Source organism: Chiloscyllium plagiosum, chromosome 24 (genome assembly GCF_004010195.1).
Source record: "Chiloscyllium plagiosum isolate BGI_BamShark_2017 chromosome 24, ASM401019v2, whole genome shotgun sequence".
NCBI classification, from domain to species: Eukaryota; Metazoa; Chordata; class Chondrichthyes; order Orectolobiformes; family Hemiscylliidae; genus Chiloscyllium; species Chiloscyllium plagiosum.
This window is the reverse complement of record NC_057733.1, coordinates 1,822,178-1,849,899: the sequence shown is the minus strand read 5'-3', so window position 1 is coordinate 1,849,899 and position 27,722 is coordinate 1,822,178. Positions and strand designations below refer to the sequence as shown.

Below are 27,722 nucleotides of genomic sequence, written 5' to 3'. Positions count from 1 at the left end.
GGGTCGTCAGAGGGTGGGCGAGAATCTTGGTTGAAGAAGTAGGCGCGGAGGCGAAGGCGGCGGAAGAATTGTTCGATGTCATGCCATGTGTTGAACTCGTTAATCCGAGAGCGTTAGGGACTGAAGGTGAGGCCTCTGCTGAGGACTGATCTTTCATCCTTAGAGAGGGGTAGGTCTGGAGGGATGGTGAAAACACGGCAGGGCTGGGAGCTAGGACCTGGTGTGGGGCTGGAGCTGGGAGTGGGGGTGGGGTTGGGCGTGGACGGAGATCGGTGTGGGGGTGGAGTTGGGTGTGGTGACGGAGATCGGCGTGGGGGCGGGGTTAGGCATGGTGTCAGAGATCGGCGTGGGGCGGAGACACATGCGGTGTTGTGGTCGTGCAGGTTAGTGATGTCACTGGGGGCGGAAGTGGCTGTGGCGACGACAGAGACAGTGTTATTCCCGATAGCCGCGGAGGCCACGAATCTGTCGGCGATGGTCTTCCAGGCGATCGCGGATGCGGTTGTCTGGGCAGCGATCGCGGAGGCTGCGAGGTCGGTGGGGGCGGAAGTGACGTCATGGTCTGCGGCGGCAGTTGTTGCCGCGGGCGCTGTAGCGGCCGCGTGGTTAATGGCGCCGGAGTGATTTTGGAGGCCGATGGAAGATTCTGGAACAGTTGAGGAACCCAGAGTGTGGGGGTAAGTACATGAAAGTTTTTGGTACTTACTGTCTTTAATTTCCGATATGGCTAGGAAGAACTGTTTGTTTAGTGCATGGATTCTTCTGTGGATGAAGAACAGTAGAGGTCTTTTGCAGGTCTGTGAGAGTGTTGTCCTGAGCTGGGGTAGGTCTAATTGCAGGGAATGTAGGTAGCGGCGCATGGCTGCAAGCGTGGAGCGGATGATCCGGAGGGAGGTCTGTTGCTGGAGGCTTCGGATTTGTAGGTACTGCTTGTCCTGGTTGGGTCCAAATTTTGTTGGTCGGAACATCGTACGGAGTCCGTGCGGGATCAGTCGGTTCCGTAGGCAGGTGCTGAGGAAGGAGATGTGGCTGTGGTAGCGAGTCTGTTTGAGAACATGGCTGAAGAGCTTCTGGGCAGAGGAGATGACCTGGGGTGTGTAGAAGGAAGAAGAGAGCTTCTTCAAGGAAGGCATCCTTGCAAGAGGATTCGCAGTAGGTTAAAATCTTCGAGGAGAAAGTGAAGACTGTTCGGAGGCCAATGGAAGATTCTAGAACAGTTGAGGAATCCAGAGTTTTCGGAGGCCGATGGAAGATTCTGAAATAGTTTCGGAGGCCGATGGAAGAACCCTCCAACCACAAGGATACGACGGTTGGAGGAAGAGCGCCTCATCTTCCGCCTAGGAACCCTCCAACCTCAAGGGATACCGCAAGAAATGCAAAACTTGCACCCACACCTCCCCCCTTACTTCCCCCCAAGGCCCCAAGGGACACTTCCATATCCACCACAAATTCATCTGCATCTCCACACACATCATCTATTGCATCCGCTGCACCCGATGTGGCCTCCTCTATATTGGGGAGACAGGCCGCCTACTTGCGGAACGTTTCAGAGAACACCTCTGGGACACTCGGACCAACCGCAGATGCTGGAGATCAGAGCTGAAAATTTCATTTCCCCTCCTCCCACCTTGTCTCAGTCAAATCCATCGAACTCAGCACCGCCTTCCTAACCTGCAATCTTCTTCCCCACCTCTCCCCCCGCACCCCAGTCTCGCCTATCACCCTCACCTTGACCTCTTTCCACCTATCACATTTCCGACGCCCCTCCCCCAAGTCCCTCCTCCCTACCTTTTATCTTAGCCTGCTGGACAAACTTTCCTCATTCCTGAAGAAGGGCTTATGCCCGAAACGTCGATTCTCCTGTTCCTTGGATGCTGCCTGACCTGCTGCGCTTTTCCAGCAAAACATTTTCAGCTAATATATATATATATATATATATATATAAAACCACAAACAGCATTATTGCACAACTTCATTCCACCATCCTATTTACAATTAAAGGTCATCTGTTGAATTGTGGGTACCTGACATATAAAAAAAAAATGGAATGACTTAGATACAGATAAAATGACCAGGTACATGACAGATGCAGTTTAAACCAGAAAAGTGTGAAGTGTTGACTGTGGAATGAGGAGAGGTGAGATAAATTATTTTTTTCAGAGTGCAAAAACAGAGAGACCTTGGGCTTTACGTATACATAACTTAGGCTAGAAGGATAAATACATGAGACCCTTGGCTTTAGAAATAGAGGCATGGAGTATAAAAGCAGGAGTGTTATGTTCTTTAAATCACAGGCTAGGCCTTAGCTGGAGTATTACGTTCAATTCCGAGCACCATGTTGTGGGTAAAGATTCTCAAAGACCGTGGAGACAGCACACAGGAGATTTATTACAATGGTATCAGTGGTAGGAGAATTCGGTTATGTAGAGAGACTGGAGAAACTGAGCTTGTTCTGCAAGAGAAATCGTAAGACCATAAGATACAGGAGCAAATTAGGCCATTTGGCCCATCAAGTCTGCTCTGCCATTCAATCATGGCTGATATGTTTTTCAACCCCATAACTCTTGATTCCCTTACTAATCAGGAACTGATCTTCTACTGTCTTAAAGACACTCAATTAGTTGGCTCCATGGCCCTCTGTGGCAATGGGTTCCACAGATTAGCCACCCTTTGGGTATGATGGCTCAGTGATTAGTTGAAACTTTATTGCTGGAACAGCACAGCAGGTCAGGCAGCATCCAGGGAACAGGAGTCCAGCAATAAAGTTTCAACTTTGATCTCCAGCATCTGCAGACCTCACTTTCTCCTGGCTCAGTGATTAGCACAGCTGCCTCACAGTGCCAGAGACCTGGGTTTAAATCCACCCTTGGGCAACTGTCTGTGTGGAGTTTTCACATTCTTCCTATGCCTGCTTGGGATTCTCCCACAGTGCAAAGTTGGGCAAGTTAAATGGATTGGCCATGCTAAATTGCCTATAGATACCAGGGATGTGTAGGTTAGGTGGATTAGCCAGAGGGATTGCACGGTTGGGACAGGGAGTATGTCTGGATGGGATGCTCTTCAGGGGGTTGGTCTGGAATCTCTGGGCCAAATAGCCTGTTTCCACACTGTAGGGATTCTGTGATTCTCTGCTGAAGAAATTCCTCCTCCTCTCAGTTCTGAAGGGTCTTCCCTTCAACCTGAAACAGTGCCATTGAGTCCTAATCACTCCTATCCAGGCCTCTCAGATACTTACGTATCAATGAAAACCACCAACACCCACACCATTTTTCTAGGTTCCACAATTATAGACCCAGAATCCTCAACCATTCCTCATATGTCAAGCTCTTCATCCCCAGAATCATTCTTATAAACCTCTTCTGGACCTCCACCAATCCAGCAAATGCTTGCTGAGATTTGGTGCCCAAAACTGCTCACAATATTCCAAATGTCGTCTCAGTAGTACATAGAGTCATAGAGATGTACAGCACAGAAACAGGTCCTTCGGTCCAACCCGTCCATGCCGACCAGAAATCGCAACCCAATCTAGTCCCACCTGCCAGCATCTGGCTCATATCCCTCCAAACCCTTCCTATTCATATACCCATCCAAATGCCTTTTAAATGGTAATTGTACTAGCCTCCACCACTTCCTCAGGCAGCTCATTCCATACACGCACCACCCTCTGTGTGGAAAAGTTGCCCCTTAGGACTCTTTTATCTCTGCTCTTGTATTCTAGCTCTCTTGAAATGAGTGCTGTCATTGCATCTGCCTTCCCAACTGCCAACTGAACCTGCATGTGAACTTTAGATAATTCTGAACTAGGACTCCAAATTCCTTTGTGTTTCATATTTCCTGGAGCCATTCCCTGTTTAGAAAACAGTCTATGACTCCAATCTCCTGAACAAAATGCATAACCTTTTCACGTGGTATTCCATCTGCCATTTCCTTGCCCACTGTCCTCGCCTATCTAAGTCCTTCTGCAGTCTCCCCCCTTCCTCAACACTACCTGCTATCCATCTACCTTTGTGTCATGTGCAAACTTAGCAATAATATCCTCAGCACTTTCATCCAGATCACTAGCATATAATGTGAATAATTGTGGTCCCCCACTGATCCCTGTGGAGCTCTACTCGTCACTTGCTGCCATCCTGAAAAATACCCCTAATCCCCACTCTCTGCTTTCTGTCAGTCAGCCAATCCTCTGTCCAGGCCAGTACCTTGCCCCTAACATGATCGGCTTTTATTTTCTTAGCAGCGTCCTGTGTTGCACCTTGTCAAAGGTCTTCTGAAAATGTAAGATAGATCACACCCATGGCTCTCCTTTGTCTACCTTCTCACGATTTCTCAGGCATGATCTCTCCTTGGGGTGAAGCCGTGCTGACTCAGCCCTATTTTACCACAGCACTGTCAAGTACTCTGCAATCACATGCTTAATAATCGGCTTTAAAATCTTACCAACAACTGAGGTCAGACAAATGGACCTTTAATGTTCTATCTTCTGCCTCCCTCCCTTCTTAAAGAGGTGTGTTACATTAGCCATTTTCCAGCCCTCTGGAATTCTCCCTGCCTCCAGTGATTCCTGGAAGATTACTACAATCTCCTCAGCTCTCTCCTTCAGAACGTTCTGGTATAGTCCATCTGGTTTGGGTGATTTATCCACCTGCAGACCTTGCAACTTCCCCAGAATCTTCTCTTCAGAGATAGCCATTACACTCACCTCGGCTCTGATCTGCTTGAAATTCTGGTACACTGCTGGTATCTTTCATTGAAAACTTACACAAAATATCTACTTAGTTTCTTTGCTCCCATTGTTAATTCTCCAGCTTCATTTTCTAGTCGTCCAAAGAGTACTCTTGCCTCCCTCGTACCCCTGTTAAGTATCTAAAAACTCTTGCAATCTTCTTTTATATTACAAGCTAGCATATGCTCATATTTCATCTTCTGTGCCCTTATTGCTTTTTATTTATCCTGTGCTGGCTTTTAAATGCTTCCCAATCCTCTGACTTCCTGTCAATCCTCACCAAAGTGTCTGCTTATCCTTTTGCTTTTATGCTATTCCTGACTGAATTTGTCTGCCTCATCCTCCCCTTAATCTATTTTTTCTTCCTTGCAATTAATTTCTGCTCAGCATCCCAAATTACCCCCAGAAACTCCTGCCCTTGCTGCTCCACCATCTTTCTCCTAGGGTCCCATTCCAATCAACTCTGGCCACTCCTCCCTCATGTCTTTACAGTTATTTTCACTCAACACCATTACGTCTGATTCAAGTTTCTTTCTCTCAAAATGCAGGGTGATTCTCTCAAAATGCAGGATATTATGATTAGATTAGATTCCCTCCAGTATGGAAACAGGCCCTTCGGCCTAACAAGTCTACACTGCCTCTCCGAAGAGTAACCCACCCAGACTCCTTCTCCTATCCTATATTTACTCCTGACTAATGCATCTAACACTATGGACAATTTAGCATGGTCAATTCACCTGGCCTGCTCATCTATGGATTGCGGGAGGAAACCGAAGCACCCGAAAGAAACCCACACAGACACAGGGAGAATGTGCGAACTCCACACAGACAGTCGCCTGAGGCGGGAATAGAACCCTGGGTCCCTGGTGCCATGTGGCAGCAGTGCTAACCACTGAGACACCGTGCCACCCTATGGTCACTGCTCCCCACTGCTTCACCTTCAGCTTATGAATCAAGTCTGCCTCATAATTACACATCAACAATAGCAGAATTGCCTGTTCCCTCAAGTGTTCTATCACAAGCTGCTCCAATAAAAAAGCCATCTTGTCGATATTCCACAAAATCCTTTCCTTGACATCCCATCCAAACTAATTTCCCAGTCCTCCTACATATTAAAGCTCCCCATGATTATTGTAATCGGGCCTTTCTGCCCCAAATTGTGCTAAGAGGCCTGCACACAACTCCCATCAGGGCCTTTTTTCCTTTGCGGTTCCTCAGCTTTACCCACACAGATTCTAAGCCTTCCAATTCCATATCACTTGTTGCTCTCATTTAACTTCATATCTAACTAACAAGGCAGCCCTGCCCATCTGCCCATCCTTTCGCTAGAATGTGTATCCTTGGATGTTTAGTTCCTAGCCCTGATACCCGTGATAGCCACAATAACATATCTGCCAATTTCAATCTGTACAGCAAGCTACTTTACCTTGTTTCATATACTGTGGGCATTTAAGTACGACACCCTCAGTCCTGTGTTGACTGCTCTCCTCCTCATAGTTTCCCCCTCATCTGCTGTGTTTGACGTTAGTTTTCTGACCCTTTCCATACTCGTTGTCCTATTACTTACAGTCATTGAGCTGTACAGCATGGAAACAAACCCTTTGGTCCAACATGTCAATCCTGACCAGATATCTTAAATTAATCTAGTCCCACTTGCCAGCATTTGGCCCATACCCCTCTAAACTCTTCTTACCCATCAGATGCTTTTTAAATGTTGTAATTGTACAAGTCTTCACCACTTCCTATAGCAGTTCATACCACCCTCTGCTTAAATAGGTTGCCCCCCTAGGTTCCTTTTAAATCTTCCCCTCTTACTTTAAACCTACGTCCTCTAGTTTTGGACTTCCCTACCCTGAGAAACAGACCTTGACTATTCATCCTAACCACGCTTTTCATGATTTTATAAACCTTGAATAAGGTCACCGCTCAGCCTCCGACGCTCCAGAGAAAATATCTGCAGCGGATTCAGCCTCTCCCCATAGCACAAACCCTTCAACCCTAGCAACATCTGTGTAAATTTTTTCTGAACCCTTTCAAATTTAGCAACATCTTTCCTATAGCAAGGAGACCAGAATTGAACGCAGTATTCCACAGTGGTCTAACTGGTGTCCTGTACAGCCACAACATGACCTCCAAACTCCTATACTCAATGCACTGATCAATAACGGCAAGTGTACCAAAAGCCGCCTTCACCATCCTGTCGACCTGCAACTCCACTTTCAAAGAATTATAAATCTGCACTCCAAGGTCTCTCTGGATGGCAACACTCCCCAGGACCTTACCATTAAGAACAAAGAACAAAATGTTCCAGCACAGGAACAGGCCCTTCAGCCCTCCAAGCCTGCGCTGATCCAGATGCTCTATCTAAACCTATCACCTATTTTCTAAGGATCCGTATCCCTCCATTCCCGGTCCATTCGTGTATCTGTCTAGATACATCTTAAAATGATGCTATTGTTCCCGTCCCTACCACCTCCGCTGGCAATGCATTCCTGGCACCCGTCACTCTCTGCATGAAGAGCTTTCCACACATATCTCCCTTAAACTTCTTCCATTTCACCTTAAACTCGTGACCCCTAGTAATTGAGTCCCCCACTCTGGGGGAAAAAGCTTCTAGCTATCCACCCTGTCTATACCTCTCATGATTTTGTAGACCTTAACCTCCTTTTTAATGAAAATAACCCTAATCTACTCAACCTCTCTTCATAGTTTGCACCCTCCATTCCAGGCAACATTCTGATGAACCTCCTTTGTACCCTCTCCAAAGCATTCACATCCTTCTGGTAATGTGGCAACCAGAACTGGACGCAGTATTCCAAATGTGGCCGCACCAAAGTCCCATACAACTGCAACATGACCAAGGCTACTCTCGTACTCAATACCCCGTCCATTAAGGAAAGTATGCTGTACATCAATTTTCCCCAGAGCTTTTCCATTTACCATATCATTCGCTCTTGAATTGGATCTTCCAAAATGTATTACCTCGCATTTGCCGGGATTGAACTCCATCTGTCATTTCTCTGCCCAACTCTCTAATCTATTTGTATTCTGCTGTATTCTCTAACAGTCCCCTTCACTATCTGCTACTCCACCAATCTTAGTGTCATCTGAAAACTTGCTAATCAGATCACCTACACCTTGCTCCATATCATTTATGTATATCACAAGCAACAGTGATCCCAACATGGTTCCCTGTGGAACATCATTGGTCACAGTTTTCCATTTTGAGAAACTCCCTTTCACTGTCTCTCTGTTTCCTGCTGCCCAGCCAGTTCTCTATCCATCTAGCTAGTACACTCTGGACCCCATGCGACTTCACTTTCTCCATCAGCCTGCCATGGGGAACCTTACCAAATGTCTTAATGAAGTTCATGTATATCATATCTACAGCCCTTTCCTCATCAATCAACTTTGTTACTTCCTCAAAGAATTCTATTAAGTTGGTAAGACATGACCTTCCCTACACAAAATCATATTGCCTATCACTGACAAGCCCATTTTCTTCCAAATGTAAGTTGATCCTATCCCTCAGTATCTTCTCCAGCAGCTTCCCTACTACTGACGTCAGGCTCACTGGTCTATATTACCTGGATTATCCCTGCTACCCTTCTTAAAGAAGGGGACAACATTAACAATTCTCCAGTCATCTTCGACCTCACTCATGTTCAAGGATGCTGCAAAGATATCTGTTAAGGCCTCAGCTATTTCCTCCCTCACTTTCCTCAGTAATCTGGGATAGATCCATCTGGACCTGGGGACTTGTTCACCTTAATGCCTTTTAGAATACCCAACACTTCCTCCCTCCTTATGCTGACTTGACCAAGAGTAATCAAAGATTTATCCCTAACCTCAGCACCCTTCGTATCCTTCTCCCCGGTGAATACCGATGCAAAGTACTCGTTAAGAATCTTACCTATTTTCTCTGACTCCATGCATAACTTTCCTCTTTTGTCTTTGAGTGCGTCAACCCTTTCTTTAGTTACCCTTTTCCTCTGTGTATACGAATAAAAGACTTTGGGATTTTTCTTAACCCTGTTTCATTCCTGATGAAGGGTTTATGCCCAAAACATCAACTCTCCTGTTCCTCAAATGCTGCCTGACTGGCTGTGCTTTTCCAGCACCACACTCTTTGACTCTGATCTCCAGCACCTGTAGTTCTCACTTTCTCCTAAGGATGTTTCGTGACCCCTTTTAGCCCTCTTAATTCCTCATTTCAGATTGGTCCTACTTTCGTGATATTCTTCCAAAGCTTTGTCTGTTTTCAGTTGCCTAGACCTTATGTATGCTTCCTTTTTCCTCTTAGCTCATCTACAATTTCACCTGTCATCCGTGGTTCCCTAATCTTGCCATTTCTATCCCTCATTTTCACGGGGACACGTCTATTCTGAACTCTAAGCAACCTCTCTTTAAAAGCCTCCCACAAATGAGCTGTCAGAGGAAGTGGTGGAGGCTAGTACAATTGCAACATATCAAATGTGGACATACCTTCATACCTCCCAATCCACATTGCTCAGCTCCTGACGAATTTTGCTATAGTTGGCCTTCCCCCATTTTAGCACTCTACCTTGAGGACCACTCTCATCTTTTTAGATTAGATTAGATTAGATTACAGTGTGGAAACAGGCCCTTCGGCCCAACAAGTCCACACCGACCTGCCGTAACCCACCCATACCCCTACATTTACCCCTTACCTAACACTACGGGCAATTTAGCATGGCCAATTCACCTGACCTGCACATCTTTGGATTGTGGAAGGAAACCGGAGCACCCGGAGGAAACCCACGCAGACACGGGGAGAACGTGCAAACTCCACACAGTCAGTCGCCTGAGGCGGGAATTGAACCCGGGTCTCTGGCGCTGTTAGGCAGCAGTGCTAACCACTGTGCCACCGTGCCGTCCATGAGTATTCTAAAACTTACGGAATTGTGATCACTATTCCCAAAGTAATTCCTTACTGAAACTTCAACCACCTGGTCATTCCTCAACACCAGGTCCAGTATGGCCTCTTCCTGAGTTGGACTATTTACATATAAAACCCTCCTGGACGTTCCTTACAAATTCTGCTCCATCTCGACCTTAAGAATGACTAGAGTAAAATTAGGAGCAATCAAGCATAGTAGTTGTGTGTGGAGTCACAGGAGTTAGGGGAATGCGCTAAATGAATACTTTTCATTAGTATTCACACTAGAAAAAGACAATATGGTCGAGGAGAATGCTGAGATATAGGCTACTAGACTAGATGAGATTGAGGTGCATAAGGAAGGAGGTGTTAGCAATTCTGCAAAGTGTAAAAATAGATAAGTCCCTTGGACCAGATGGGATTTATCCTCGGATTCTCTGGGAATCCAGGGAGGAGTCTGCCGAGCTTTTGGCTTTGATCTTTGTCGTTATTGTCCACAGGAATAGTACAAGAAGACTGGAGGATAGCAAACATTGTTCCCTTCCACAAGAAGGGGAGTAGAGACAACCCTGGAAATTACAGACCAGTGAGCCTTACTTCGGTTGTGGGTGAAGTGTTGGAAAGTGTTATAAGAGATAGGATTTATAATCATCTAGAGAGGAATAAGTTGATTAGGGATAGTCAACATGCTTTTGTGAAGGATAGGTCATGCCTCACAAACTTGTTGAGTTCTTTGAAATGGTGACCAAACAGGTGGATGAGGTTAAAGCAGGTGATTTGGTATTTATGGATTTCAGTAAGACATTTGATAAGTTTCCCCACGGTAGCTTATTGCACAAAATATGGAGGCATGCGATTGAGGGTGATTTAGTGGTTTGGATCAGAAATTGGCTAGCTGACAGAAGACAGAGGGTGGTGGCTAATGAGAAATGTTTATCCTGGTGTTCAGTGACTTGTGGGGTACCACAAGGATCTGTTTTAGGTCCACTGCTGTTTGTCATTTATATAAATGACCTGAATGAGGGCATACAAGGATGGGTTAGTAAATTTGCAGATGACACTAAGTTCGGTAGAGTTGTGAATAGTGACAAAGGATGTTGTAGGTTACAGAAAGACTTAGATTATCTGCAGAGCTGGGCTGAGAGATGGCAAATGGAGTTTAATGAGGAAAAGTGTGAGATAATTCACTTTGGAAGGAGTAACAGGAATGAGAGTACTGGGCTATTGGTAAGATAGTGTGGATGAGCAGAGAGATCTTGGTGTCCAGGTACATAGATCCATGAATGTTGCCACCCTGGTTGATAGGGTTGTTACAAAGGCATACCGTGTGTTAGCTTTTATTGGTAGAGGGAGTGAGTTTCAGAAACATGAGATCATGCTGCAGCTGTACAAAACTCTGGTGTGCAGCCACATTTGGAGTATTGCATAGAGTTCTGGTCACTGCAGTACAGGAAGGATATTGAAGCTTTGGAAAAGGTTCAGAGGAGATTTACTAGGATGTTGCCTGGTGTGGAGGGAAGGTCTTATGAGAAATGGCTGAGGGACTTGAGGCTGTTTTTGTTTAAAAGAAGAAGGTTGAAACACGACTTAATTGAGACATATAGGATGTTCAGAGGGTTAGATCTGAGCTCTGCCCATATTGCCTCACTGCTCGAGTCCCTCTTAGTGCCATCCTTCAGCACAGCTTCAGTATATTAAGTGTATAAGTCCTGCTCTGATTTGCCCTACTAAACTACAGCATCTCACATTTATCTGGATTAAATTATATGTGCCACACTTGTTCTGGAAATTTTAATAACCTTTGCTGAGCCCTAACCCCCCTTTAACTTTTTCCATAATTTTCCCACCCTTGGACTATTTAGTTTAAAGCCTTATTCCACAGCCTTAGTTATGCAATTTACCAAGAGTCTGTGATAAAGAAAGTAATTATAACTTACTGAGATTTTACTGCCCTTTCCCTGTAGCTCTTCACATTATTTCTATTCAAATAATCACACAATTCCCCCTGTATGCCTCATTTGGACCTGTGTCCACCACATTTTCAGGCAGTGCAATTGAGATGCGAACTACACATTGAGTGAAAATGTCTACTCTGTTAATGATCCAATTACACAGGTCAGTTGTGGTTCCTTCCATCCTTTGAACATAAGCTCCCCAATTACTTAAATAGGATTGGTAAACTACATTGTCAGTTGTTTACTCAAAGGTTAAACAAGTACATACATGGATAGCTCTATTACATTTTCTTTGGTGAAACTGTGGTCATGTTACAGATAATTCACATCCTATCTGATACTGTGCTGAATTAAGATTTACTACACCTTACACCAATTTTCTAAATTTAAGATTACATAAAACAGATGCACAAAGCAGGGATATCACATTTATCCTGACTCTCGTAACACTCTACTTACAATGCAGTAAAACTTTGAGATTATAAGTCCGGAAAAGTACTTTCGCTAACATGATCTTATCTGATCATTGTGAAACTTCTTTTGAGATCAAAGAAGTTATCAAAGTGGCCTTGATTTGTGGGTGTGTTGTTTTTTTGCATAACAACATGCATTGGCTGTTACTATCATCTTCCAGAGAGCTTTGTTCAGATATCATCTTTGAACCTGTCCTATTGAACATCTCCTTGATTTGACAGCAATTACTGTGGAACATTAATCCATTTGGTATCACCACCATCGTGACACCATGTCAGCTCTCAGTGAAACTACTTCAGTTGGAAATGAGGTTCACTTCTATCAGATACTGAACTCAAAAATTTTGTCCTATAGTCAAACCTGGCAATTCTCTAGCTGCATATTCTCTGGGATACTATTGAACAGAAATATAACTGGACGAGCCATACAAATATCATGGCCACAAGAGCATGTCAGAATCTGGGGGCTCTGCATGAAGGAACACTCTTGATTTCCAGAAGCTTGCCCACTATCTGCAAGGCACAAGTCAGGACTGTAATGAAAGTCTCTATACTTGTCTGGTTGAGTACAGCTTCAGCAATCTTTTAGGACAACGCACCCCCCTCCCCAATGGGTGGCACGGTGCCTCACAGCACCAGAGACCTGGGTTCAATTCCCGCCTCAGGAGACTGACTGTGTGGAGTTTGCACATTCTCCCCGTGTCTGTGTGGGTTTCCTCTGGGTGCTCCGGTTTCCTCCCACAGACCAAAGATGTGCAGGTCAGGTGAATTGGCCATGCTAAATTGCCCATAGTGTTAGGTGCAGGGGTAAATGTCTGGGTGGGTCTGGGTGGGTTGCGCTTCGGTGGGTCGTTGTGGATTTGTTTCCACACTAAGTAATCTAATCTAAGCTGTGTCAGTGATGCTCCTCCCATGAAAGAATAAAAAAAGATACGTCCAACTCAATTTTGAATATATTTATTGTCCCAGCTTCTATCACTCTCCTCATCGTTTTTCATTTTAAACAGGAGACACTTTGTTCTGAACCTGTTGTTATGAAGTCAGAGGAGTGTATGGTCACTTTAAGAGAGTGGTGGCTTTTCTGAGCTGAGAGATTGTGACAGCACATGTGTTTGTGACTAGCTGACAGGCACAGGGAGTGCTGAGAATTAATAATATGTAACAATCAGTTTGAGGTTGTGTTATGATGTTAAGGCAATGGGCTTTGAATTTAATCAATTAGTTTAAATTATGCCCAGGATACCAAAAACCAATTGAATTTGAATTTAATTGTATTGACAACATTGGGCCAATAAGAAGGTACAACTCACAGGGTCACAGAGATGTACAGCATGGAAACAGACCCTTCAGTCCAACTCATCCATGCCGGCCCGATATCCTAAATTAATCTAGTTCTATTTGCCAGCACCTGGCTCATATCCCTCTAAACCCTTCCTATTCATAGAACATAGAAGAATACAGCGCAGTACAGGCCCTTTGGCCCTCGATGTTGCGCTGATCCAAGCCCACCTAACCTATACTAACCCACTATCCTCCATATACCTATCCAATGCCCGCTTAAATGCCCATAAAGAGGGAGAGTCCACCACTGCTACTGGCAGGGCATTCCATGAACTTACGACTCGCTGAGTGAAGAACCTACCCCTAACTTCAGTCCAATATCTACCCCCCTTAATGTAAAGCTATGCCCCCTTGTAATACCCGACTCCATACGCAGGAAAAGGTTCACACTGTCAACCCTATCTAACCCCCTAATCATCTTGTACACCTCAATCAAGTCACCCCTAAACCTTCCTTTCTCTAATGAAAACAGCCCCAAGTATCTCAGTCTTTCCTCATACGATCTTCCTTCCATACCAGGCAACATCCTGGTAAACCTCCTCTGCACCCATTCCAGTGCCTCCACATCCTTCCTATAGTATGGCGACCAAAACTGCACACAATATTCCAGATGCGGCCGCACCAGAGTCTTATACAACTGCATCATGACCTCAGGACTCCGGAACTCAATTCCTCTACCAATAAAAGCCAGTACGCCATATGCATTCCTCACCGCACTATTTACCTGGGTGGCAACTTTCAGAGATCTGTGTACATGGACACCAAGATCCCTCTGCTCATCCACACTACCAAGTATCCGACCATTAGCCCAGTACCCCATCTTTTTGTTATTCTTCCCAAAGTGAATCACCTCACACGTAGCTACATTGAATTCCATTTGCCACCTTTCTGCCCAGCTCTGCAGCTCCTCTATATCCTGCTGTAACCTGCCACATCCTCCCTCACTGTCAACAACTCCTCCGACTTTCGAATCATCCGCAAACTTGCTCACCCAACCTTCTAACCCCTCTTCCAGGTCATTTATAAAAATGACAAACAGCAATGGTCCCAAAACAGATCCTTGCGGAACACCGCTAGTGACGGCACTCCATGAAGAAACTTTGCCATCAACTACTACCCTCTGTCTTCTTCCATCCAGCCAATTCCTAATCCAAACCTCCAACTCACCCTCAATGCCATATCTCCGTATTTTCTGCAATAGCCTACCATGGGGAACCTTATCAAACACCTTACAAAATCCATATATACCACATCTACCGCTTTCCCCTCATCAACCTCCTTCGTCACCTTTTCAAAGAATTCAATAAGGTTTGTGAGGCACGACCTGCCCTTCACAAAACCATGCTGACTATCCTTGATCACATTATTCCTATCCAGATGTGCATAAATCCTATCCCTTACAATTCTCTCTAAGACTTTGCCCACAACAGAAGTGAGACTCACCGGCCTATAGTTACTAGGGCTATCCCTACTCCCCTTTTTGAACAAGGGAACCACATTTGCTATCCTCCAGTCTTCTGGGACTACTCCTGTAGACAAAGAGGACATAAAAATCAAGGCCAATGGCTCTGCAATCTCCTCCCTTGCTTCCCAGAGAATCCTAGGATAAATGCCATCAGGCCCAGGGGACTTATCTATTTTCACCCTTTCCAGAATTTCCAACACCTCTTCACTACATACCACAAAGCCATCCATTCTACTTATTTGAGACTCAGTATTCTCATCGACAACAATGCCCTGTTCCTGAGTGAATACTGAAGAAAAGTATTCATTCAGTGTCTCCCCAATCTCTTCCACCTCCACACGCAACTTCCCCCTACTATCCTTGACTGGACCTATTCCTACCCTAGTCATTCTTTTATTCCTAACATACCTATAGAAAGCCTCAGGGTTTTCCCTAATCCTACCGACTAAGGACCTTTCATGACCCCTCCTTGCTGCTCTTAGCTCTCTCTTCAGGTCCTTCCTGGCTACCCTATAACTCTCAATCGCCCCAATTGAACCTTCACGCCTCATCTTTACATAGACCGCCCTCTTCCATTTAACAAGGGATTCCAATTCCTTATTAAACCACGGCTCCCTCACACGACCCTTTCCTCCCAGCCTGACGGGTACATACTTATCAAGGACACTCAATTCCTACCCTAGTCATTCTTTTGTTCCTGACATACCTATAGAAAGCCTTAGGGTTTTCCCTAATCCTATCTACTAAGGACCTTTCATGTCCCCTCCTTTCTGCTTTTAGCTCTCTCTTCAGGTCCTTCCTGGCTACCCTATAACTCTCAATCGCCCCAATTGTACCTTCACGTCTCATCTTGAGATAGGCCGCCCTCTTCCATTTAACAAGGGATTCCAATTCCTTATTAAACCACGGCTCCCTCGCACGACCCTTTCCTCCCTGCCTGACAGGTACATAATTATCAAGGACACTCAATATTTGCTCCTTGAACAAGCTCCACATATCAATTACATCCTTGCCTTGAAGCTTACTTTTCCAGGCCACACATCCTAAGTCATGCCTCACAGCATCATAATTTCCCTGCCCCCATCTATAACTCTTGCCCTCTCCATTGATCCCTCTCCATCACTAGAGTAAAGGTCACCGAATTGTGGTCACTGTCCCCAAAGTGCTCACCTACCTCTAATTCTAACACCTGGCCTGGTTCGTTACCCAGAACCAAATCCAGTATGGCCTCACCTCTTGTTGGCCTGTCTACATATTGTGTCAGGAAACTCTCCTGCACACATTGAACAAACACTGACCCATCTAACGAACTTGAGCTATAGCTTTCCCAATCAATATCAGGAAAGTTAAAGTCCCCCATAACAACCACAAGGCATCATGTACCCACCCAGATGCCTTTTCAATGTAATAATTGTACCAGCCTCCACCACTTCCCCCGGCAACTCATTCCATTTATGCACCACCCTTTGCATGAAAAGGGTGCCGCTTAGGACACTTTAAATTCCATTCCCTACAGTATGGAAACAGGCCCTTCGGCCCAACAAGTCCACACCGACTCTCCGAAGAGTAAACCACCCAGAACCATTCCCCATATTTATCCCTGACTAATGCACCTAACACTATGGGCATTTTACCATGGCCAATTCACCTGAACTGCATATCTTTGGATTGTGGGAGGAAACCGGAGCACCCGGAGGAAACTCACACAGACACTGGGAGAATGCGCAAACTCCACACAGGCAGTCACCCAAGGCGGGAATTGAACTCGGGCCCCTGGTGCTGTGAGGCAGCAGTGCTAACCACTGAGCCGCCGTGCCACCCCATCGTTCCCCTAAACCTATGCCAATTGAATTTGAAATTGAATTGAATGTCATGTGTACCAAGGCACAGTGAAAAACTTTGTCTTGTGAGCAATGCAAGTAGATCCCAGAGTTAAGTTGCATAGATAGTAAATAATAGGCAAACAGCAGCAAAAACAAAAAAACATAGAATACTGGTTCTGGACTTCCCCAACCCAGGGAAAAGACATTGTCTATTTTCCCTATCCATGCCCCTCATGATTTTATAAACCTCAGCCTCTGCCACTCCAGAGAAAACAGCCCCAGCCTATTCAGCCTCTAAGGAAAGGCATTTCAAACATTAGTCAGCGCAAACTGCCCATGACAGCACATGCCATCTGGAAAGGGTTCTCAATGCCCTCAAAGAAATCTCTCAGAAGGCATCATCTATCATAGGCACCAAAGAAATTTCATACAAAGACATTCGCAGTCAAAAAGAGAAATCATCGAAGATGACTCAGGGAGAAGACAGCAGATTCAGAAAGACAGAAGAAAGCAGCAGATTTAAAAGACTGGAAAGAATACAGCATAAGAGACTGTATGGACTTTGAGAGATTAAGTTAATTTAATGTTTAGTAATCGTGATATTGGATCAGTATTTTAATCAAGTCCAGGTCAGATAGAGATTAGTTAAGAAAAAGGTGACATAGATTTGTTAATAGTTTTTGTTTAGTGTTCACTGTTACAGTTAGGAAAATAAATTGTTATTTTTTTTCTGTTAATAGTGGAAATCAGGGGTTTTCTTTCACTCACTCTCACTTTTAGCAGATTACGAGATGAGGCGAGCTTTTCTGGGGTGTTAGTTTTAATTAGCAGAGGGATTCAACCTCCATGTCAGACCACTGTACCTGTTAAATTCTGGATTCCCCAACGAGGAAAATATCTTCTCAGGATCTCCCCTGTCAAGTATCCTCAGAATTTATAAAATCACCTCTTATTCTTCTAAATATCAATCAATACAGGCTGAACCTGCTCAATCTTTCCTCAGTAGACCAAAATAAGGAGACCAAAACTGTACATAGCAGTATAGGTGCATCTTACCAATATGCTGTACAATTGTAACAACACTTTCTCACTTTTACAGGCCAATCCCCTTGCAGTAAGGACTAGCATTCCACTTAATTTCTTAATTACTTGTTGTACTTGCATACTGACTTTTTGTGATTCATTTGACAATGATAAATCAAATCAAACGCAAGACCACTTTGCTCCACAGAATTCTGTTATCTTTTCCATTTAAGTAATATCTTATTTTTCAACTAAAGTGCCTAATCTCACATTTGTTCATATTATATTCTATTTGCCAAATCTGCACCCACAATCTTCACCAACTTCTATCCCTTTGCAAAATCTTTGTGCCGTCCACACAACTTGCTTCCTATCTATCATATTGTTAGTAAATGTGACAACAATGGGAGGTGATGGCCTAGAGGGATTATCGTTAGACTGTTAATCCAGAGGCTCTAGGGATTTCAGTACAAATCTTGCCATGGCAAGGATAAAAATCTAGAATTAAAAGTGTAATGAGAACTATGAAACCAGTTTTGATTGTCAGGAAAAGCCCTTCTAGTTCATGAATGTCTGTTAGGGAAGGAAACTGCCATCCTTATAAGGTCTGTGACTCCATGTGACTCCAGACCAACAGCAATGTGGTTGACATTTAACTGCCCTTTGGGCAATTAGGGATGGTAATAAACGCTGGCCTGGCCAGTGATGCCCATATCATGTGAATGAATTTTTTTAAAAATCACATCCTCCAATCAAGTCCTCACACTGATTCCTGATGCATCCCACTAATTCTAGTTTCAACTTGTAATTTATCATGATTCTCTGTTTCCTGTTTATTAGCCGATCTATCCATGCGAATTCCCTCAAACCATGAGCTCTCGTCTTCCATAGTAAACTTTTATTTGGCAACTTGTTCTTACTTTTGAAAATCCAAATTCCACCAAAGCATTAAGCTTTTCCTTTATACAAAGGGTAAAGTTGCTGGTTACAATTGTCAAGTTTATCAAAAATGAGTATCCTTTCATTAACTCACATAAACTCAACATTATACGATTTTCTACAGCTAATACTATTCATTACCACAAATCGGGCACTCTCAGCATTGTAACACTGTTCAGTTTCGGGTATCACAGAATTGTTACCGTACAGAGGAGGCTATTCAGACTACTGTGCCTACACAGTGCCTTTTTTGATTTCAGGTTTGGTGATTTAGGTCATAGGTAGGTCAGGTTGAGTTGGATTGGGAATTTTTTATAAATCGGTCATGGAATGTGAGTATCGCTGACTGGGCAAGTTATCGGCCTCCCTAATCGCCCTGGAGAAGTTAATGGTGAGCAGTCTTCTTGAACCACTGCAATCCTTTTGAGTGTAGGTACATCCACAGTTCTTTTAGGAAGGGACTTCCAGGATTTTGACCAGCAACACTGAATCAACGGTTATATATTTCCAAGTCAGGATGGTGAGTGGCTTGGAGGTGAGCTTGCAGTTGGTGGCATTTTTATGTATCTGCTGCCTTTCCCCTTTTGAGAGGGTAGTGGTTATGGGTTTGGAAGGTGCTGTCCAATGATATTTTAGTGATTGTCTGCAGTACAGCTTGTAGATAGTAGGCACTGCTGCTACTGATCATCATTGGTGGAGGTAGTAGATGTTTGTGGATGTGGTGCCAATTATCAGGTTGCTTTCTCCTGGACAGTGTCAAATTTCTGGAGTATTATTGGAGCTGCACCCATTTGGGCAAGTGGCGTGTATTCTATCACACGCCTGACCTCTGCCTTGTAGATGGTGGACAAGCTTTGAGGAGTTAGAAAGTGATTGACTTGCCTATTTGAAGATGTTTGTAAATTTAATAGTAATAAAATTTCATAGTATTTCATAGTAACAGAAACAGGAGTGGGTCATTAGGCCCATTGAGCCTGCTCCGCCATTCATTAAAATCATAACTGATCTATCCACCATCTTAGCTTCTCCTTTCTGCATTATCCCCAAACCCTTAATTCCCCTAGCAGGCAAAAACCCATCCAAATGTGTCTTGAATATATTTAATGAAGCTGCCTCTACTGCTTCCTTGGGCAAATAACTCCATAGATTTACTACTCTCTGGGGAAAAGCAGTTCCTCCTCATCCTCATTTCTGTCCTAAATCTACTCCCATTAGTCTTGAGGACATGCTCCCTAGTTCTAGTCTCACCCATTAGCAGAAGCAAATTGCCTGCCTCTATCTTATCTATCCCTTTCATAATTTTACATGTTTCTATAACGGCCCCTCTCAATTTTCTAAGTTCTAGTGAGTAAGGTCCCAGGCAGCTCAACCTCTCCTCAACACCCTCAATTCCAGAATCAACCTGGTGAACCTCCTCTGCACCGCCTCCAAAGCCAGTATATCCTTCCTCAAGTAAGGAGACCAGAACTGCGCACAACACTCCAGGTGCAGCCTCGCCAACACCTTGTACAATTGCAGCAGAACCTCCCTGCTCTTAAATTCAATCCCTCCAGAAATGAAAGCCAATATTCCATTTGCCTTCCTGACTACCTGTTGCCCCTGCAAATCAACTTTTAGCAAGTCATGTACGAGCACTCCGAAGTCCATCTGCACAACAGCATGCTGCAATCTTTCACTATTTAAATAATACCTATTTTTACTTCCAAAGTGAATAACCTCACATTTACCAATATTGTACTCCATCTGCCAGACCCCTGCTCACTCACTTAACCTACCAAAGGCTTTCTGCAGACTCTCCACATCCTCTGCATAGTTTGGCTTTCCACTCAACTTAGTGTCATCAGCACACCTGGTCTCTTCTTCCACATCACTGATACATATCATGAACAGTTGCGGGCCCAACACCGACCCCTGTGACACCCTGCTCACCACTGATCTCCAACCAGAGAAACACTCATTTATCTCTGCTTTTACTGGTTAACCAGTCCTCTATGAGGTTTACAAAATCATGAAGGGTGTAGACAGGGTGGATAGAGACAAGCTTTTTCCCAAAGTGAAGGATTCAATAACGAGAGGTCATGCTTTCAAGGTGAGAGGTGGAAAGTTTAAGGGGGATACGTGTGGCAAGTACTTCACACAGAGGGTGGTGGGTGTTTGGAATGCGTTGCCAGCAGAGGTGGTAGAGGCAGGCACGGTAGATTCACTTAAGATACATCTGGACAGATGCATGAGTAAGTGGGGAGCAGAGGGATATAAATGCTTAGGAACTGACCGACAGGTTTAGACAGTACATTTGGATCGGCTCAGGCTTGGAGGCCGAAAGGCCTGTTCCTGGGCTATAAATTTTCTTTGTTCTATCCATGTAGTACATTCCCTGCAACTCTGTGCATTCTAATCTTATGGATGAATCTTTTATGAGGCACCTTATCGAATGCCTTCTGGAAAGCCAGGTAAATAACATCCACCTGTTCGTCTCCATCCACCATGCTTGTTACATCCTCAAAGAACTCCAGTAAGTTTGTCAAACATGACCTTCCCTTCCTGAATCCATGTTGGGTTTGCCTGATAGCACTTCTTCCATTCAGATGTCTCACCATTTATTCTTTAATGATAACCTCCAGCATTTTCCCAACTCCAGATGTTAAGCTACTGGCCTATAGTTACCTGCTGAAAATGTGTTGCTAGAAAAGCGCAGTAGGTCAGGCAGCATCCAGGGAACAGGGGAATCGACGTTTCAGGCATAAGCCCTTCTTCAGGCCTTTTGCCTACATCCATTTCTAAACACCGACGTGACATTTGCTGTCTTCCAGTCTGCCAGGACCTGACCGGAGTCCTGTGAATTTTGATAAATTACCTCTAACACATCTACTATAACTTTTGCCATTTCTTTCAGCACCCATGGAATGGGATGCATTCCATCAGGCCCAGGAGACTTATCTACCTTGAGACCCTCGAGTTTGCTCAACACTTCCCCTTTAGTGATAACAATTGAACTGAGGTTCTCACCTCCCGATGTATCCTTAACATCATTCTTTGGCATGTTAGACACATCTGCCACTGTGAAGACTGACACAAAACAGTTATTAAAGGCATAACCATTTCAGCATTACCCAATTTTCATTCCCCTTCCTCATCCTGCAATGGACCTATATCCACTTTATCCACCCTTTTCCTTTTCACATATTTATAAAAATCTTTCCTACCTGTTTTTATATTCTGTGCTAGTTTGCATTCATAATCTATCTTTCCTTTCTTCATTGTTCTTTGTTGCTTTTTAAAGTTTTTCCAATCTTCCTATTCCCATTACTCTTGGCTCCTTTCTAAGCTTTTTATTTCCTTGGTTATCCAAAGCTGGTTCCTTCTACCCTTGCTATCCTAGTTTTTGACCAGAATATACTTTCCTTGAGCATGGTGAAAAATCTCTTTGAGAGTCTTCCACTGTTCTTCAACTGTTCCACCATGTAACTTGTGTTCCCAGTCTAATTTAGCCAACTCCTTCCTCATTCCATTATCATCTTTCTTGGTTAAGCGTAACACCCTAGTTCTAGATGATACTATTTTACCCTCCATTTGTATCTGAAATTTGATCATACTGTGATCACTCTTTCCGAGAGAATCCTTAACTACATGATCATTAACTTTACCTTTTTCATTACACAGGACTGGATCTAAGATTGCAAGCTCACTGATAGATTCCGTAGTACGTTGTTTGAGAAAATTATCATGCTGAGTTGTATGAATTTCTCTTCAAGACTGCCTCTACTTGATTCGGCCAATCAATGTGCACATTAAAGTCCCCCATCACCATTGCTGTTCCATTCTTACAGGCATCAGAGATTTCTTGACTGATCATCTGTTCCACTGTAGCATTATTATTGGGTGGCCTATAGACTACTCCCACCAGTGACTTCTTCCCCTTACTATTCCTGATTTCCACCCAAATGGATTCAACATTTTGCTCCTTAGATTTTATATTGTCTCTCCCTATTGCCATAATCTCATCCTTAACTAACAGCGTGACCCCACCTCCCTTACCTTCCTGCCTATACTTCCTAATTACCTGATACCCTTGGATATTTAATTCCCAGTCAACACCACCCTGCAACCACGTTTCTGTAATGGCAACTACATTAAACCCTTCTGTACTGATTTGCATAACAAGTTCATTGACGTTGTTTCAAATACTACGGGTATTCAGATAAAGTGCCCGTATGCTCATTGTTTCTTTAGAATTTAGTAATCTCCCTGTCCATATGACTCTGTCACCCAATTTTATTACTTTTCTTTTTTAACTTTTCCTCTGGTCTCCTGTTCTTTGCATTCTTGTGCTGGGCTCTTCCATCACTGAGGTTGGGGATATTTGTGGAGAAAGTGAGGTCTGCAGATGCTGGAGATCAGAGATGGAAATGTGTTGCTGGAAAAGCGCAGCAGGTCAGGCAGCATCTAGGGAACAGGAGAATCGACGTTTCGGGCATTAGCCCTTCTTCAGGGCTAATTGTGGAGCCTGCAGTGAAATGTTTAATTGTCCATCACCATCTATGACCAGATATGGCAGGACTACTGAGCTTAGATCTGATTGGTTGGTTGTGGAATTACTGAGCTCTGTCTATCACTTGCTGCTTTTGCTGTTTGGCATGGAAGTAATTCTGTTTTGTAGCTTAGCAGGTTGGCACCTCATTTTTAGGTATATCTGGCACTGCTCCTGGCACACCTTCCTATATTCTTCATTGAACTAGGGTTGATCACTTGGCTTGATATTAATGGTTGAGTTGAGGATATGCCATGCCATGAAGTTGCAGATTGTGCTGGAGTATGATTCAGCTGTTGCTGATGGCCCACAGAGCCTCAGGGATGCCCACGTTTGAGTTGCTGGATCTGTTCAAAGTCTTTCCCATTCAGCACAGTGATAATGCCATGCAACATGATTCTCAATGACTGTGTGGAGTTTACTCCAACGTGGATATATTGCTTCTGTAGCAAGCAGATTGGTGAGGCTGAGATCAAGCATGTTTTTCCCTCTAGTTGGATCCCTCACCACCTGCTATGAAGAACACCAGGTTTAGCAGCTATGTCTTTTAGGATCCAACCAGCCTGATAAGTAGTGCTGCTGCTGAGCCACTCATGGTGGTGGATTTCAAAATTCATTAAGTGCCTCTCCCACCCTCTGTGCTTCCTCCTCCTATGTGCAAGAGTATTGATTCATCAGCTGGGTGGGGAGGGAGAAGGGATAACAATATGTGGTAATCAGCAGGAGGTTTCCTTGTCCATGTTTAACCTGATGCTGTGAGTCTTCATGGGGTCTAGAGTCAATGCTGAAGACTTCCAGGACAACTCTTCCTGATTGTATATCACTGTGCCATTTCTGCTGGGACTGTCTTGTCAGTGGGACAGGGCATGCCTAGGGGCAGTGATGGCAGTGTCTGAGATGTTGTAAGGTACAATTCCATGAGTATGACTATGCCAAGCTGTTGCTTAATTAGTCAGTGAGACACCTCTCTGAATGTCGGCGCTAAGGCCTGTTGTTGGTCTGTTGTTGTAGGGCTGTGTATGCTCTTGTTGTTCATGTACTTTGGTTGATGTCAGGTGGTCCATCTGGTTTCATTTCTTTACAGGGTGACCACCGTATCTGTGGAATCGGTTTCTGTGGTTTCAGTTACTTGCAGTTTACTGCAGCCCAAACATATCACACGGAACATTCCAGAAGCAGGGACCAGGGGGTTGCCGGGGAGGTAAATTTCCCATTTAAATGAATGGGTTTGCTACTATCCGCCATTTCAGGCTTCCACTTTAGGTCTTGGAACATATTCCCAGCGGGTACAGGGAGACTATTATATTTAGAGTTTGTGGTGGTTTCATACAACTTAGTGGATTGTTAGGTCAATTTAGGTGATATGTAAGAGTCAGCCACATTGCTGTGGGTCTGGAGGCACATGTAGACCAGACCAGATGTGGATGGCACCTGAAGAACATGAGCGAACCAGGTCGTGTGAAGCATTACTTGCCACGTGGATAGAGCTGTGTGTGAAGCCTACACCAATACAGTGCCGAAGGAAATTGCCCAGTTGAGGATTTTTTATTATTATTTAATTAAAAATGACACAAAGGATCAGTTTTCGGACAACCCTGGCTTTCAAGCAGCTGGATTCAAGGAATCCAATAACTAGCCTGTCATTTCCTGTTTTCTGTCTTCTTCCCCTCTTGAGAAAAACGGAAGCATTATATTTGCAGTTTTCTAATCCACTTGTACTTCTCTAAATGACCTGGAAAGAGATGCAGCATTTCATTTTCCACTTGGGAACCCTGCAGTACTCAATCTTGAGTTCAATAATTATAGGGCCTGAGCTCCTTCTTCCACATCTTTCCTCCATCTCAGGTCTTGTCATCATATGAGCTGATTTTATCACCCACTAATGGTCCCCATCAGCAGCTCTTTTTCCCTATGTTACCAGTATCCATCCTTTTGTCTGCCAACTCCTGTTCTGAAGGAGGTGACCAAACAGGTGGATGAGGGTAAAGTGCTCGATGTAGTGTTAATGGATTTCAGTAAAGCGTTTGATAAGGTTCCCCAAGTTAGGCTATTACAGAAAATACAGAGGCATGGTATTGAGGGGAATTTAGTGGTTTTGATCAGAAATTGGCTAGCTGAAAAAAGACAGAGGGTGGTGGTTGATGGGAAATGTTATCCTGGAGTTCAGTTACTAGTGGTGTACAGCAAAGAACTCTTTTCAGTCCACTGCTGTTTGTCAATTTTATAAATGACCTGGATGAAGATATAGATGGATGGATTAGTAAATTTGCGGATGACACTAAAGTCGGTGGAGTTGTGGAAGTGGGGAAGCATGTTGCAGGTTACAGAGGGACATAGATAAGCTGCAGAGCTGGGCTGAGAGGTGGCAAATGGAGATTAATGCGGAAAAGTGTGAGGTGATTCACTTTGGAAGGAGCAGCAGGAATAAAAAGTACTGGGCTAATGGTAAGATTCATGGTAGTGTGGATGAGCAGAGAGATCTCGGTGTCCATGTACATAGATCCCTGAAATCTGTCACCCAGGTTGATAGGGTTGTTAGGAAGGCATATGGTGTGTTAGCATTTATTGGGAGAGGAATTGAGTTTCAGAGCCATGTGGTCATGTTGCAGCTGTACAAAACTCTGGGTGCTGGCGCACTTGGAGTATTGCGTACAGTTCTGGTCGCCTCATTATAAGAAGGATGTGGAAGCACTGTAAAGAGTGCAGAGGAGATTTAGTAGGATTTTGCCTGGTATGGAGGGAAGGTCTTACAAGGAAAGGCTGAGGGACTTGAGGCTGTTTTTTTTTGAGAGAAGAAGGTTAAGAAGCAACTTAATAGAGACATACAAGATGATCAGTGGATTAGATAGGGTGAACAATGAGAGGCTTTCTCCTTGGATAGTGATGGCTAGCAGGAGGGGACATAGCTTTAAATTGAGGGGTGATAGATAAAGGACAGATGTCAGAGGTAGGTTTTTTACTCCAAGAGTAGTAAAGGTGTGGAATGCATGCCTGCAACAGTAGTCAACTTGCCAACATTAAGAACATTTAAATGATCATTGGATAAACATATGGATGATAATGGAATAGTGTAGGTTAGATGGGCTTTAGATTGGTTTCACAGGTCGATACAAAACCGAGGACTAAAGGGCCTGTACTGCGCTGTAATGGATGTAGATTTGCTCGCTGAGCTGGAAGGTTCCATTTCAAATGTTTCATCACAATTCTAGGTAACATCTTCAGTGAGCCTCCGGATGAAGGAGGCTCACTGAAGGTGTTCTTTGTAGGGTGACAAAACGCCTGAAAATGAACCTTGCAGCTCAGTGAGTGAACCTACATCCAGAACCTCAACCTGAGCTACAAATCTTTTCAAAACTTGCTGCGCTGTTATTTTTTATGTTCTCTCTCTCTCTCTCTCTCTCTGGGCTCCATCTCCACCTACGTTTACACCTTCACCCCACACAACACCATTTTCAGTACATACACCAACCTTTTCCTAGCTAATTTCTGTTCTGAAGAAGGGTCACTGGGCTCAACACTGGGCCCAGCTGGGATTGTAAGGTTTCACCTATAGGAGAGGCTGAATAGGCTGGGGCTGCTTTCCCTGGAGCATTGGAGGCTGAGGGTGATCTTATAGAGGTTTATAAAATCATGAGGGGCATGGATAAGGTAAATAGACAAGGTATTTTCCTTGGGGTAGGGAAGTCCAGAACTAGATGGCATAGGTTTCGGGTGAGAGGGGAAAAATTTAAGAGACCTAAGGGGCAACTTTTTCATGCAAAGGGTGGTGTATGTATGGAGTGAGCTGCCAGAGGAAATGGTGGAGGCTGGTACAATTACAATATTTAAAACGCATCTAGATGGAAGGGCTTAGTGGGATACAGGTCAAGTGCTGGTAAATAGGACTAGAATAGTTTAGGATATCTGGTCAGCATGGACAAGTTGGACCAAAGTGTCTGTTTCTGCGCTGTACATCTATATGACTCTGCTTTCTCTCCACAGATGCGACTAGACTTGTGGGAGACATCTATTGTATGCCTACTCTGTCAAATCTTTCCATGATTTTAAAGACTTGCATTAAAGTGAACTGAATCAATGTACAATTAACATCCTCCTGGAAACCATAAATTGATGTAAAGTAGCAGTAAATCAATACAAACAGCAGGCCATCTGCTTTAGTTCCACCAACAATTTTATAAAGCTTACAATTTAGTTACATAAAGGAAACTACCTTCAGCAGATAATAGGGGAAGCAAGAGGATCAGGAAAAGGTGACTGTGGGAAACACAGGCCATGATGAGGTGCAGGACACCAAATTAAGGCCAATCGAACAGAGATTGATCGAGGGTGGAAATGGTGACTGAATTTCTCGGCTGTGGTCAGAGAGGATGTGAGTCAGAAGTGATAAATATGAAAGGTTAATTTCAGTGTCATATAGACATTGAGGTCTACAGCATCCAGTGTTCAACAGTTTTCATTTTTGGTGCCGTTAAGCAGTTCTGGGTCAACTCCCTTTCTGGTGACCTGGGCTTGGGGAGGATCCTCAGGCAATGACTTTGCTATTTCCTGGAAC

General features: G+C 44.1%; 1 protein-coding gene across 1 annotated transcript in view; it reads right to left on the bottom strand.

The window, feature by feature from the left end:
- LOC122562332 (unconventional myosin-XV-like) overlaps positions 1 to 27,722 on the bottom strand; it is a 447,653-nt gene that overhangs the window by 205,278 nt on the left and 214,653 nt on the right. The gene's annotated exons all lie outside the window — the stretch shown is intronic.